The sequence below is a fragment of the Pteropus medius genome, unplaced genomic scaffold, assembly GCF_902729225.1.
Source record: "Pteropus medius unplaced genomic scaffold, Ma_sr-lr_union100, whole genome shotgun sequence".
Lineage (NCBI taxonomy): Eukaryota > Metazoa > Chordata > Mammalia > Chiroptera > Pteropodidae > Pteropus > Pteropus medius.
The window spans coordinates 19,306,684-19,319,981 of NW_024340701.1; the positions used below are offsets into that span (position 1 = coordinate 19,306,684).

Below are 13,298 nucleotides of genomic sequence, written 5' to 3' on the forward strand. Positions count from 1 at the left end.
GTAGTTTACTTTTTTGTTTTATCTTTATCAGGTTTTGGTATCAGGATAATATTGGCCTCATAAAATGAATGGGAATTATTGCCTCCTCTTCGAAATTTTGGAAGAGTTTGATAATAGGTATTAAATCTTCCTTGAATGTTTGGTAGAATTCACTGGTGAAGCCATCTGGCCCTGGACTTTTACTTTTTGGTAGATTTTTGATGATTGTTTCAATTTCCATACTGCGGATTGGTCTATTTAGATTTTCCAGATCTTCTTGATTCAGTCTAGGAAGGTAGTATTTTTCTAAGTACTGGTCCATTTCTTCTATGTTATTAAATTTGGTGTTATATACTTTTTCATAGTATTCTTGTATGATCCTTTGTATTTCTGCCATATCAGTCATAATTTCCCCTCTTTCATCCTTGATTTTGTTTATTGGTGTCCTTTCTCATTTTTCTTTAGTGAGTCTAGCCAGGTGTTTGTCAATTTTATTAATCTTTTCAAAAAACCAGCTCTTCGTTGCATTTATGTTTTCAATTGTTTCTTTTTTTCTATTTCCAATTTCATTTATTTCTGCTCTAATTTTGATTATTATTTTCTTTCTGCCGATTATAGGCTTCATTTGTTCTTCCTTTTCTAAGTTTTTTTTTTTTTTTAGATGAAGCATTAGGTTGTTTATTTGGGCTCTTTCTTGGTTTTGGAGGTAGGCCTATAAAGATATGAACTTTCCTCTTATGATCGCTCTGCTGTGTCCCAAAAGTTTTGATATGTTGTACTATCATTATCATTTCTTGATTTCTCTTTTTATTTCTTCTTTGACCCAATTATTCTTCAGTAGCATGTTGTTTAATCTCCATGTATTTGTTGTTCTTCCTGGTTTCTTTTTGCAGTTGATCTTTAGTTTCAAAGTCTTATTATCAAAGAATATGGTCGATATGATTTCAACCCCCTTATATTTGTTGAGGCTATCTGTGAGTTCCAGTATGTGGTCGATTCTTGAGAATGTTCCATGTGTAGTAGAGAAGAATGTATAAGCAGTTCTTTTGAGATGGAAGGCTCTGTAAATGTCAATTATGTCCAATTGATCTAATGTGTGATTTAAGGATATTATTTCCTCATTGAATTTCTGTTTGGATGATCTGTCCATATCCAACGGTGGGGTATTTAATTCCCTTACTAAAGTAGTGTTTTGGTCTGTTTCTCCCTTTAGTTCTGTTAGTAATTGCTTTATATATTTCGGAGCTTCCTGATTGGGAGCATAGATATTAATAAATGTTATGTCTTCTGATTATAATTCCTTTTATCATGATTAAGTGTCCCTCAGTATCTTTCTTTCCCTTTTTTATTTTGAAGTCTATTTCATCCGATATTAGTACTGCTACTCCCACTATCCTCTGAATGCCATTTGCCTGAAATATCATTTTCCACCCTTTCGCTTTGAGTCTATATTTGTCTTTAGAGCTGGGATGTGTCTCCTGGAGGCAGCGTATGGTTGGGTTTTGTTTTTTGATCCAATCTGCAACTCTGTGTCTTTTTATTGGTGAGTTTCTTCCATTTACATTTAGGGTGATTATTGAAATATGAGGTCTTCTTATAGCCATTTTATCTTTTGTTTTCTGGTTGCTCGTGTTTCCATTTTTTAACTCTTGTAGTGTTTTCTTTTTATCTCTAGAAGATCTATTCTTTTCTTTTTGAGGGTTCAATCTCCTTGCTCTGCTCATCTAGGTGTTTTTTCAATTCCTAAAATTATTGATATGACTTGTTTCGGAACTCACTGAGTTTTTTCATAAGTACCGTTATGAAGTCTCGTCATTTAAGTTACATATTTTTACGCCTGTAAGCTTGTTCTCTGGAGACATTCCTCTTTCTTTCTGAGATGCCTTGTTACCTTGGTTGTTCATGATGTTTAATGAACTATTTCTCCTCCTGGATATTAATGGAAATGTATTCTGCTGTTTTTTCAGTAAGAAGATTTATTATATAAAGGTCTCTCTTTAAGCCTGTTGCAAAGAATTCACTTTTTGTTTGGTTTCATGTAGGTGGTGTCTAAGCCTTGTGGATCTCTGCTTTATATAAAGTTTTAATAATGCCTTTTTATTTTTTGATAGCTATTTAATTACACTTGCTACCCTCAGTTTTAGTCCCTGTCAGTGTTAGCAACAGTTTTGGTAGCGTTTGCTCAGATTCCCCTGGGGCTCCGTGGTGATTGGTCTTGGAGGGTATGGGAGAGAGGCCTTCTCTTTTGGGGGGTGGGAGCTGTGGCTCAGCATCAGTTTTGCAACCATGGCCAGTAAAAATCAACTGTTGTTTTTCTGCTTTCTGCCCTGATAACTGGGCCCTACCTCCAGCTGGCCATGGGGAGCTCACATCACTTCCAGGCCGTCTGTTAGGGAACTCGTGGTACCTTCTCCCTCGCTCCCCCCTTCTCCTATAGGTAGCTCTGCCAGCTGTGAGAGGCAGCTTCTTTATTTTCCCTGTCCATCAACCGACACCTGCGGTTCTGACCTGTGGTAGCTCTTATGCACAGATCCCACGCTCAGGCATGCTAGTGTACAGTTTGAGCGGCATTTTTTTTTTTTAGATGTTCAGCTTATTGTTGTTTCAAGGGGAGAGATCTGGAGACATCTCTCACTCTGCCATGTTTCCTCTTTTTACTTTTAAATAGACTTTACTTTTTAGAACAGTTTTGTGTTCACAGCGAATGAAGCATAAAGTAGAGCAAGTTCCCGTATACTCCTGCTCCCCAACATGCATAGCTCTTGCATTATCAACATCTCCCATCAGGGTAGTATATTTGTTACAATTGATGAACTTATATTGACACATCATTGTCATTCAAAGTCCATAGTTTACACTAGGGTTTACTCTTGGTGTTGTATATTATATGAGTTTGGACAAATGTATAATGATATTCATCCACTATTATAATATCCTACATAGTAGTTTCACTGCCCCCTACCTCTGTGCTTTGCCTATTCATCTCCTTCTCTCATAACCACTGGCAACCACTGATATTTTTATTGTCTCCATAGTTTCACCTTTTCCAGGATGTCATATAGTTGGAATCATACAGTATGTAGACTTTTCTGATTGTTTTCTTTCACTTAGTAATATGCATTTAAGTTTCCTTCATGTCTTTTCACTGCTTGAGAGCTCATTTCTTTTAAGTGCTGAATAATATTTCATTGTCTGGTTCTATCACAGTTTAATTATTCATTCACCTACTGAAGGACATTTTAGTTGCTTCCAAGTTTTGGCAATTATGAATAAACTACTATAAACATGTGTGGTTTCTGCGTGGACATACATTTTCAACTCTTTTGGGTAAATACCAAGTGGTATAATTCCTGGATTGTATGGTAAGAGTATGTTTAGTTTTGTGAAAAACCACCAAACTGTCTTTCAAAGTAGATGTATCAGTGTGCATTCTCACCAGCAATAAATAAGAGTTCCTGTTGCTCCACATCTTCAACAGCATTTAGTATTATCAGTGTTCTGGATTTTGGCCATTCTAATGGTGTGCAATGGTATCTCTGTTGTTTTAATTTACATTTCCCTAGTGATATAAGGTGTGGAGCATTTTTTTGATATGCTTGTATATCTTCTTTGGTAAGCTGTCTATTCAGGTCTTCAGCCCATTTTTTAATTAAGTTTTTTTGGTTTCTTATTGTTAAAAGTTCTTAGTATATTTTGAATAAAAGTTCTTAGTATATTTTAAAAGTCCTTAGTATATTTTGACACATCCTTTATCAGATGTGTCTTTTGCAAGTATTTTCTCCCAGTCTGTGGCTTGTCTTCTTATTCTCTTGACAATGCCTTTTGCAGAGCATAGTTTTTTTTTTTAATTTTAATGAAACAGCTTACCAATTATTTCTTTCATGGATTGTGAATTTGTCGTTGTATCTAAAATGTCATCATCATGCCTGTGATCATCTAAATTTTCTCCTGCGTTATCTTCTAGGAGTTTTATAGTTTTGCACTTTACATTTAGGTCTATGAACTATTTCAAGTTAATTTTGTGAAGGGTATAAAGTTTCTACCTAGATTCATTTTTTTTTTTGTATGTGTGTATGCAGCTCTTCCAGCATCATTTGTTGAAAAGACTATCTTTTCTCCATTGTATTTGCTCCTTTGCCAAAGATCAATTGACTATATGCAGGCCTATTTCTGGGATTTCTATTCTATTCCATTGATCTATTTGTCTATTCTATTACCGATACCACACTATCTTGATTACTGTAGCTTTACAGTACATCTTGAAGTCAGGTAGCATCAATCCTCCAACTTTGTCCTTCTCTTTTAATATTGTATTGGTTATTCTGGGTCTTTTGCTTCTTCATATAAACTCTAGAGATAGTTCATTGATATCCACAAACTAACTTATGGGGATTTTGATTGGGATTGCATCGAATCTATAGATCAAGTTGGGAAGAACTAACATCTTGAAAATATAGATTCTTCCCTTTTTTACTTTTTTCTTTTTTCCTCCAGCTTTATTGAAATATAATGACAATTAGTTGCTCATATTTACACTGTACAATTCAATGAGTTTTTTTCAGTGATAGTTGGCATACAATATATTAGTTTCAGTTGTACAGCATAGTGATTAAAGCTCAAGCGATCACTCGACTAAATCTAGTACCCCTCTTCCCTCTTACATATTAGTTACAATATTGTTGACTATTTTTCTTAAGCTACACTTTATAACTCCATGACTATTTTGTAACTATCCATTTGTATTTCTTAATCCCTTCCTCCTTTTACACCATCCCCCACGACCTACCTTCTGTCTAGTAGCCCTCAAAATATTCTCCATAGCTATGAGTTTGTTTCTGTTTTTGTTGTTTTGTTGTTTATTTTGTTCTTTAAATTCTGAATGTACGCGAAATCACTTGATATTTGTTTTTATCTGCCTTACTTCATTTAGCGCAATACCTTCCAGGCCCATCAAGGCAATATCATTTTCCATCCCCTTCCTTTTAGTTTGTGTGTGTCTTTTAATCTGAAGTAAGCCTCTTGTAGGTAGTATATGTAGGGGTCTTGTTTTCTTATCTATTCAGCCACCCTATCTTTTGGTTGGAGCACTTAATTCTTTTCCATTTAGGGTAGTCATTGATAGATATGTAATTATTTCCATTTCTTATTCATGATTTTGATACATTTTTTTTTCTTAAGGATATCCCTTCAACATTTCCTGTATACTGGCTTGGTGTTGATAAATTCCTTTAGTTTATTTTTGTCTGGGAAGATTTCTATCTGTCCTTTGACTCTGAATGATAGCTTTGCTGGATAAAGTATTCCCAGTTGTAGATGCTGGGTTTTCATCACTTTGAATATTTTGTGCCAAGCCCTTTGACCCTGCAAAGTTTCCTTTGAGAAATCAGCTGCCAGTCTTATGGGTGCTCCCTTGTAGGTAACTAACTGCTTTTCTCTTGCTGCTTTTAAGATACTCTTTGTATTTAACCTTTGGTATTTTAATTATGATGTGTCTTGGTGTGGGCCTCTTGGGTTCCTCTTTCTTGGCACTCTCTGAGTTTCTTGGAGTTATATGTTTATTTCCTTCACCAGGTGAGGGAAGTTTTCCATCATTATTTCTTCAAATAGCTCTTTAATGTCTTGTTCCCTTTCAGGTACCCCTACGATATGGATATTTTTACATTTAACTTTGCCCCATAGGCTCTTTAAATTATTATTATAGTCTTGGCTTCTTTTTTCTTGCCATTCTGATCGAGTGTCCTTGGCTTCCTCATCCTCTATATTGGTGGTTCGATTCTCTTCTTTATCCACTCTGTAGATTTCCTCTAATATACTCTTCATCTCAGATAATGTATTCTTCATTTCTGTCTGGTTCCTTTTTGTAATTTCCATTTCCATTTTATGTTTTTTTTTTTAATCTCTGTTAAAGTTCTCACTGAATTCATCTACACTTCACCTAAGTCCATTGAGCATCTTTATAACCAGTGATTTGAATCTGCATCTGTTAGGTTGCTTGACTCCATTATTCCTGGATCTCTCTTCTGTTCTCTCATATGGTTTCTGCTTCTTTGTCTTCCCATTTTGGTTGCCTTTATGTTTCTGTTTCTATGTACTAAGCAAAGCTCCTAAGTCACCTAGTCTTATTAGCATGGCTTTGTGTAGTAGATGTCCAGAGGCGCAGTCCTGAGAGGGTTTCAGCTGCAGGCCAATTTTAGCCCCAGCCTGTGCCTCTCCAGGGACACCTGTTAAGATTAAGCAAGCAATCCACAGATGCTGTGCTTACAGTTGCCTCAAGAAACCACACCAGAAACTGAGGTCAGCTGTCACCAGTGTGGGTATTGGAGCTTGCTCTGTAAATTGCACAGGATTTGCCAAGGACACAACTGAATGTGGCTTGGGTAGGATCATGAGTTGGGGGAGGCAGAGCTTTAGGGAATCTTCTGGGCAGAGCGACCTCTGTTATCCAGTTTGATGACATCTCAGCTATGGCGGCACTGTGGTCTGCACATTGGGAGTGGGGAGGGCTCTACAAAGGAACAATGGATACCACCAACACTTCTGCTGGGAGAAAGTTTCAACTCTGACCATCACTCTGACAACTCAGCATCCCCCTGTAAATCCCAGACACAGCCCCTTTAAGGGGCATCTGCGGCTGCCGTAGCCTCTGTCCCACTCGGCTGCTGGAGACTAGGTAGCCTCACGTCCTCACCTCATCCTACCTACTCTAGTAGTAGAGCGATTTCTTATTTCTCTCCCTAGTTGTAGGGCTTGTTTATTTAGATCCCAGGCAACTCTGCTTGCTGTTTGCTCTGTTTTTGTCACAACTTTGATGTGGTCATTAGAGCAGATGAACAAAGCCTCTATCATCTATGCCATTTTGACTTCTCTCCCTCTTTTTGCATTTTTATGTTTTTTAAAGCCTACAGCACCTAGTCTTCCTAGGTAGTTTCCCATCCAAGTACTAACCAGGCCCAACTCTGCTTAGCTTCTGAGATCAGATGAGATCAGGCACATTCAGGATGGCATGGCTGTAGACTCTTTTTACTTTTTTAATGTGGCTACTAGAAAATAAGATAATTGTATATGTGGCTTTCATCATATTTTTATTGAACTGTGTGCATATAGACCACTTCCAGTGTAGTTTACATGTAGTTTGAGAAGCACTGCTTTCTACAACCTTATGCAATGACTTTGTTTTGTGAAGTAAAGCAAGGACTTGCCACTTCAGGCAGTTCTTCATGTTCCTAAATATTATTTACTTTAAATACCTGCTAGTGTCATTGGTAACTTCTCAGGATTTTTCCTCAAGTCACATTCATGGCCAAATTAGTACATTCCACTAAAGTCTCATTTGCATAAATTAGGTGTTATTTACCCCAAGGGATATCATGTGTGTGTTTACCAAAAGCATTCCTCTCCCCCATTCTCACTGAGCCATTCACTCCTCACTGTGAACACTTCTCTATGGATACGTTTCCTGAGTTCAGCTTGTGTGACCAGTTCATCATCACCTCTGGGTTCAGTATATTGATGAGCAAATCTACCTGCTCCCCTCAAAACGGAGCTCCAGTAAAATCCTCTGTGAAATTGCCCCACTCCCTGTCCTGAGCTAAAACTTCTCTTATATGATTTCCCATATTACCTTCTTTTTTCCCCCTGCATCTAAACATTTCTCAGATTGCATTGTATATTTTGCCCAGTAGGCCTTCCTCACCTGAAGCCCCTAGAGCTCAGGAGTTTTGATTTATTTGTCTTTGAAATGATAGTGTCTAGGCAATTGAATGCATAATGTAACTCTTTCAAATATTTCCCAGACTGGAGCTACAATCAGTTTTAAAAACTTAGCAACATATTTTGAGTGGACAATATTAATCATCCAACTAACAAATATTTTTTGGCTATCTCCTTTGGAAAATGCTGATCTGGGTAATTTACTGGGGATACTAGTTACCATTTTATATCACTCAACCTCTGAATCCCCTTCTTACATGTACAGAAATCCCCACTTTATGAGTCTTGGTGATAGGAAAGGTCCACTTTCCATTAAGACAGCTTTGAATGTCTGATCTAGACTTTCCTAGTTTCCCTTGCAGGTAGGACATGTGCACACAACAGAGGCTCAATGACTCAGACACACTCTTTCCACATTGGACTTGGGAGTAGTGGCTTAAAGAAGCAGGCATTGGGGGAACCCTTGGCTTTCCAGAGACCAGAATAAGTGGTACAGTGCTGTGTTTGGTGCTTGAGCCTGGTGGCAGCAGAATCCTCTCTGGTCTGTGCAGGGATTTAGGGTATTGTTTTGAGCCAGATTCTCCAGACCTCTAGACATTTCTGTGAGTCACTCAATATCCTTTTGATAAATTCTTTTCCCATTGAGATCGGTTAGAGTTGGTTTCTGTTACTGACAACTAAATATACTGACTGATTCAGGATAATAAGAAATAAACACTTGAAAAGTGAAGTAACAATTCGTCATCCCAGTATAGAAGATGTCGCAAAAGCAACAGATTCACTGCAGAACAAACCACCGGGGAAACATGCTATTATTGAAGAGGTAATGGTCTCAGCAGGTTGCTGCAATAACCTGAGAGTCTTCCATAGAGGAGGTAGCCTCGCTTCAGGCTGGTAGGATGGATTGGGCATAGAGATAGACTGGCTGTTGTGGGAAATATGAAATAAGTAAAAAATGTGTTTCTAACCATGAAATAGATTAGAACATGAAAGATGTACAGAAAGTCTCAAAAGTAAAAGGCAAAAAAAAAAAAAAAAAAAAAAGAATACCTGGAAGGAGACTTGCCACATTTAGCAAATAAAAATAAAGACACCCAAGTCTTAGGGTCAAGATGGCAGTCCAGGTAAAAGCAGGGTTCACCTCCTCTCAGGTCTGCATTAAAATTACAACCTAATTATAAAAAAATAATCAACGTGGAGAATCAGCTGAAGTCTAGCAGATCATAATGTATACATCTGATAATATAAAGAAGGAGCCACATTGAAGTTGGCAGGAGGGACAAAATTGCGAATTGGGCTGGATGCACACCAGTGGGTGACGGAGGAACACTGAGAGAGTGAGACTGCAGAGGCCTCCTGAAGGAGAGAGGGTTCCCAGCCCCATATGGGGGCTCCCTAGCCCAGGGAAGAGGAGTTCTCAAGAAAATCTGACTGTAAAAATCAGAGAGGATTCTAGCTGTCGGGGTGATGGAAGGCGACTGAAATCCCAGACACCCTTTTAAAGGGCCCACACACAAACTCTCTTGTTCGTGGACACTCACCTGAGGCATTTGCAGTGGGACAGAGGCTCAAGTAGGATTCATACAGAGAAAGACTGAATTACCTGATGCCAGAGCAAGAGCTGGACATGCAGCTGCCATTGTGCCTTAGTCGAAGTCCCTCTACAGGACAGTCTACAGACCAGCAATGCCAGCTTGCCTATGCAGATCTCTCCTCCAACACAGCCATTTCTGAAGCTGCACTGACCTGAGGAGATCGTCTTACAACCTGCATATTGTTGGGAGCAGGTTGTTGCACAGTGGCTGCCCCACCCAGGGCTGAACATTCCATGCAGGCAGCAGACCTCAGCCTGTGCTGTGAGAGCATTTCCAGGACAGTTTCGGACAGATCACTGCTGGCAACATGAGCCTGGGCAGATCTCGGAGAGCTGTGGGCCAGTCCCAGACAGCAGCTGGTCTCACTGTGATCTGTGACTATTGCAGAAATGTGCGGGCATAGAAGTTGCAGCAAAACTGAGGCTGTGTTCACCTGACAGCCCTTGTTTCCCTGAGAAACCGCTTAATCCAATATACAAATTGCCCTTAGGTGCCCGTTGACAGGCAACCACCTCTGCCCTGCTTCTTTTCATGGTTGCACATTTTGAGCAATCAACAGACCTTGGCTGGTGCAATGAGCACATTTCAGGGAAATCAGTTGCAAACAGATCCCTGCTGCCTGAAAGAACTGTAATATCACTTGAGGGGAATGCAGGGGTTGGTAGGACCACCCCAGATGGCAGCTGGTATCACTGTGATGTGACTACAGCAGGAATGCCTGGGCACAGAAATAGCAGCAAAACTGAGACTGTATTGGCCTGATGGCCCTTGTTTCCCTGAGATCCCACTTCACCCAAGCCACAAAGTGCCTGCAGCGTGGTGACAGGCAGCCACCCCTGCCCTACCCCTATCTGGGGTTGTGCATTCTGTGCAAGCAATAGACCTCGGCTAGTGCAGTGAACAAATTTCAGGGAACACAGTGATGGGCAGATCACTGCTGCAAGAACGAGATACTATATCGCTTGGGCAGATTGCAGGGTTTGATGGGTCCATCCCAGATGGCAGTAGGTCTTGCAATGATATGTGACTTTTGTAGGAGTTGCCATCACAGAACTGGCAGCAAAGCTGGTGCTATATAGTGTTGATGGCCCCATGCCTCACTGAGACACCATCCCAACTAACCCACAAATTACCTGTGGCAAGCATGTTCCCAGGCAACCTGGTCTCATCCTGTTCTTCCTTGGGACATGAATTCAACAACAAACAATGTCATTCAGTTAGGGAGGCACATGCAAAGCCCGTGCATCTGGAAGAAGCTCTTGGTGGTGGGCCACAAACCCATACCCATGAGCTTCAGTAATTCTTGAACAGATCTCATTTTCAGTCCAGTGGCTGACCTTGCTGTGAACTGAGACTTGTACAGGGAGCCACAGAGACAGTGCTGGCATGTAAACTGTCATTGCAGTGGTAGGGGGAAATCTACTCAATTTATGCAAGTGACTCCCTGGGTCTCTGCACCATAAAATGAGTATATCACCCAGACACTCTTCCAGTTGTGGAGTCTTACAGGCAATTGACAGGCCACTTTAGGCCCTGAAGAGCACTGTTTCTTCTGCTAAACACCCCAGGCTCGATAGAGGGGATAACTGAACCGCGGTCAATAGTGTTGTCTCTTCCACTTACCTGTAGATCTAGCATAGGCAGCAAACAACTGAGAATTGCTTTGTGGCACTAACAGGTTGCCCTGAGCAATCAAAGACAGTAGCTGACTTTGGCCAACTGGGGAGGCCCTCCTAAGGGGCCATGAAACCAATGCACCTGGAGGCTGGTACTAGACCACAAAAGAGCAACTCCTGAATAGCCTCGCAACCGGTACACACAAAGGGTGGTCTCAGCAAATACACAAGCCTGCTAGAGCAAATCCCATTCAGTGGACATAGCCCTTACATACCAACTCATACCTGGGAGCATAGCCAGTTCCCACAGTTAGTCAACCTAAGTGTTAATTCCATTCACTGAAGTACTAACACCAATAAAGGCTTAGCTACAGCAGAAGATCACATACAATCCACACAAAGAACATGTTCAGAGCCCCCAGCACAGATTAGGGTGAGTGTGCCACTCAGTCACACAGGATGACTTCCACATACGGCGGTCTGACCAAGGCCGAGAATCAAATATTCCTATAGAAACAAACACAGAGAGGCTAATAAAACGAGAAAGCAAAGAAACACGCCACAAATGAAACAACAGAAAACTCCAGAAAATAAGCTAAATGAAATGGATGCAAGCAATCTACCAGAGATAGAGTTCAAACTAATTGTTATAAGAATGTTCAATGAACATAGGGAGAGAATGGATGAGCTCAATGAGAATCTCAACAGAAAATTTGTAAGCATAAAAAAGACATAGAAAACATAAAAAGAATCAGACAGAAATGAAAAATACAATAACTGAAATGAAGAATACATTAGAAAGATTTAGGAGGAGACAGGATGAAGCAGAAGATAGAATCAGCAAACTGGAAGACAAGATAGCAGAAAACACACAATCGGAACAGCAAAAAAAAAAAAAAAAGATTAAAAAAATGAGGATAGCTTAAGAGACCTCTGGGACAACATGAAATGTAAGAATATCCACATTATAGGAGTACGTGAAAGAGAAGAGAGAAATCAAGGGACTGAGAATTTATTTGAAGAAATAATGACAGAGAATTTTCCTAATCTGGCAAAGGAATTAGACATATAAGTCCAGAAAGCCCAAAGAGTCCCAAATAAGAGGAATTCAAACAGAACCATACAAAGACACGCATTAAAATGTTAAAGGTAAAGACAAAGAGAGAATCTTAAAAGCAGCAAGAGAAAGGAAGCTGGTTACTTACAAAGGTACCACATAAGAATGTCTGCTGACTTTTCAATGGAAACTTTGCAAGCCAGAAGGGAATGGTAAGAAATATTCAAAGTTATGAACAAACAGGAATCTACAACCATGGATACTCTACCCAGCAAAGCTTTGTATTAAAATGGAAGATAAATAAAGAGCTTCCCAGACAGAAAAAAGCTTAAGGAATTCATCACCAACAAGCCAGCCTTACAAGAAATGTTAAAGGGTCTTCTGTAAAAAGAGAAGGGGTAAAAAAGAAAATAGAAATAACAAATATGAATAATAAAATGACAGTAACAATGTATCTATTAGTAATCACTTTAAATGTAAATGGATTAAATGCTCCAATCAAAAGACATAGGGTAAACGAATGGATAAGAAAACAAGACTCATACATATGTTGTCTACAAGAACAGACTTCAGATCAAATGACACTCACAGACTGAAAGTAAAGGGATGGAAAAAGATATTTTACAAAAATGGAAATGAAAAAAAAAAAGCCAGAGTAGCAATACTTATATCAGATAACATAGACTTTAAAACAAAGGCTATAATAAGAGATAAAAAAGGGCATTGTATAATGATAAAGGGATCGATAAATTAAGAGGACATAACCCTAGTAAACATATACACACCCAACATAGGAGCACCTACATACATAAAGCAATTATTGACCGACATAAAATGAGAGATCAAAAGTAATAGACTCATAGTCGGAGAATTTAACACCCCATTGACACCCATGGACAGATCTTCCAGGCAAAGAATCAACAGGAAACAATGGACCTAAAAGACACACTAGAACAGATGGACTTAATAGATATTTTCAGAACATTTTACCCCAAAGCAGCAAAATATACATTCTTCTCAAGTGCACATGGAATGTTTTCAAGGATAGACCACATGTTAGGACACAAAACAAGTCTCGATAAATTTAAGAAGATTGAAATCATATCAACCATCTTCTCCGATCACAATGGTATGAAACTTGAAATCAACTACAAGAAAAAATACTGGAAAATACACAAACACATGGAGGCTAAATCACATGCTACTAAACAATGAATGGGTTATTAATGAGATCAAGGTAGAAATCAAAAGATACCTAAAGACAAATGAAAATGAAAACACAACAATTCAAAATTTGGGGGACACAGTGAAAACAGTCCTATGAGGGGAATTCATAGCAAT

At 39.1% G+C, this 13,298-nt stretch overlaps 1 pseudogene; it reads right to left on the bottom strand.

The window, feature by feature from the left end:
• Positions 1 to 6,875: 6,875 nt before the first annotated feature.
• On the bottom strand, positions 6,876 to 6,994 carry LOC120581387 (uncharacterized; annotated as a pseudogene).
• Positions 6,995 to 13,298: the final 6,304 nt, after the last annotated feature.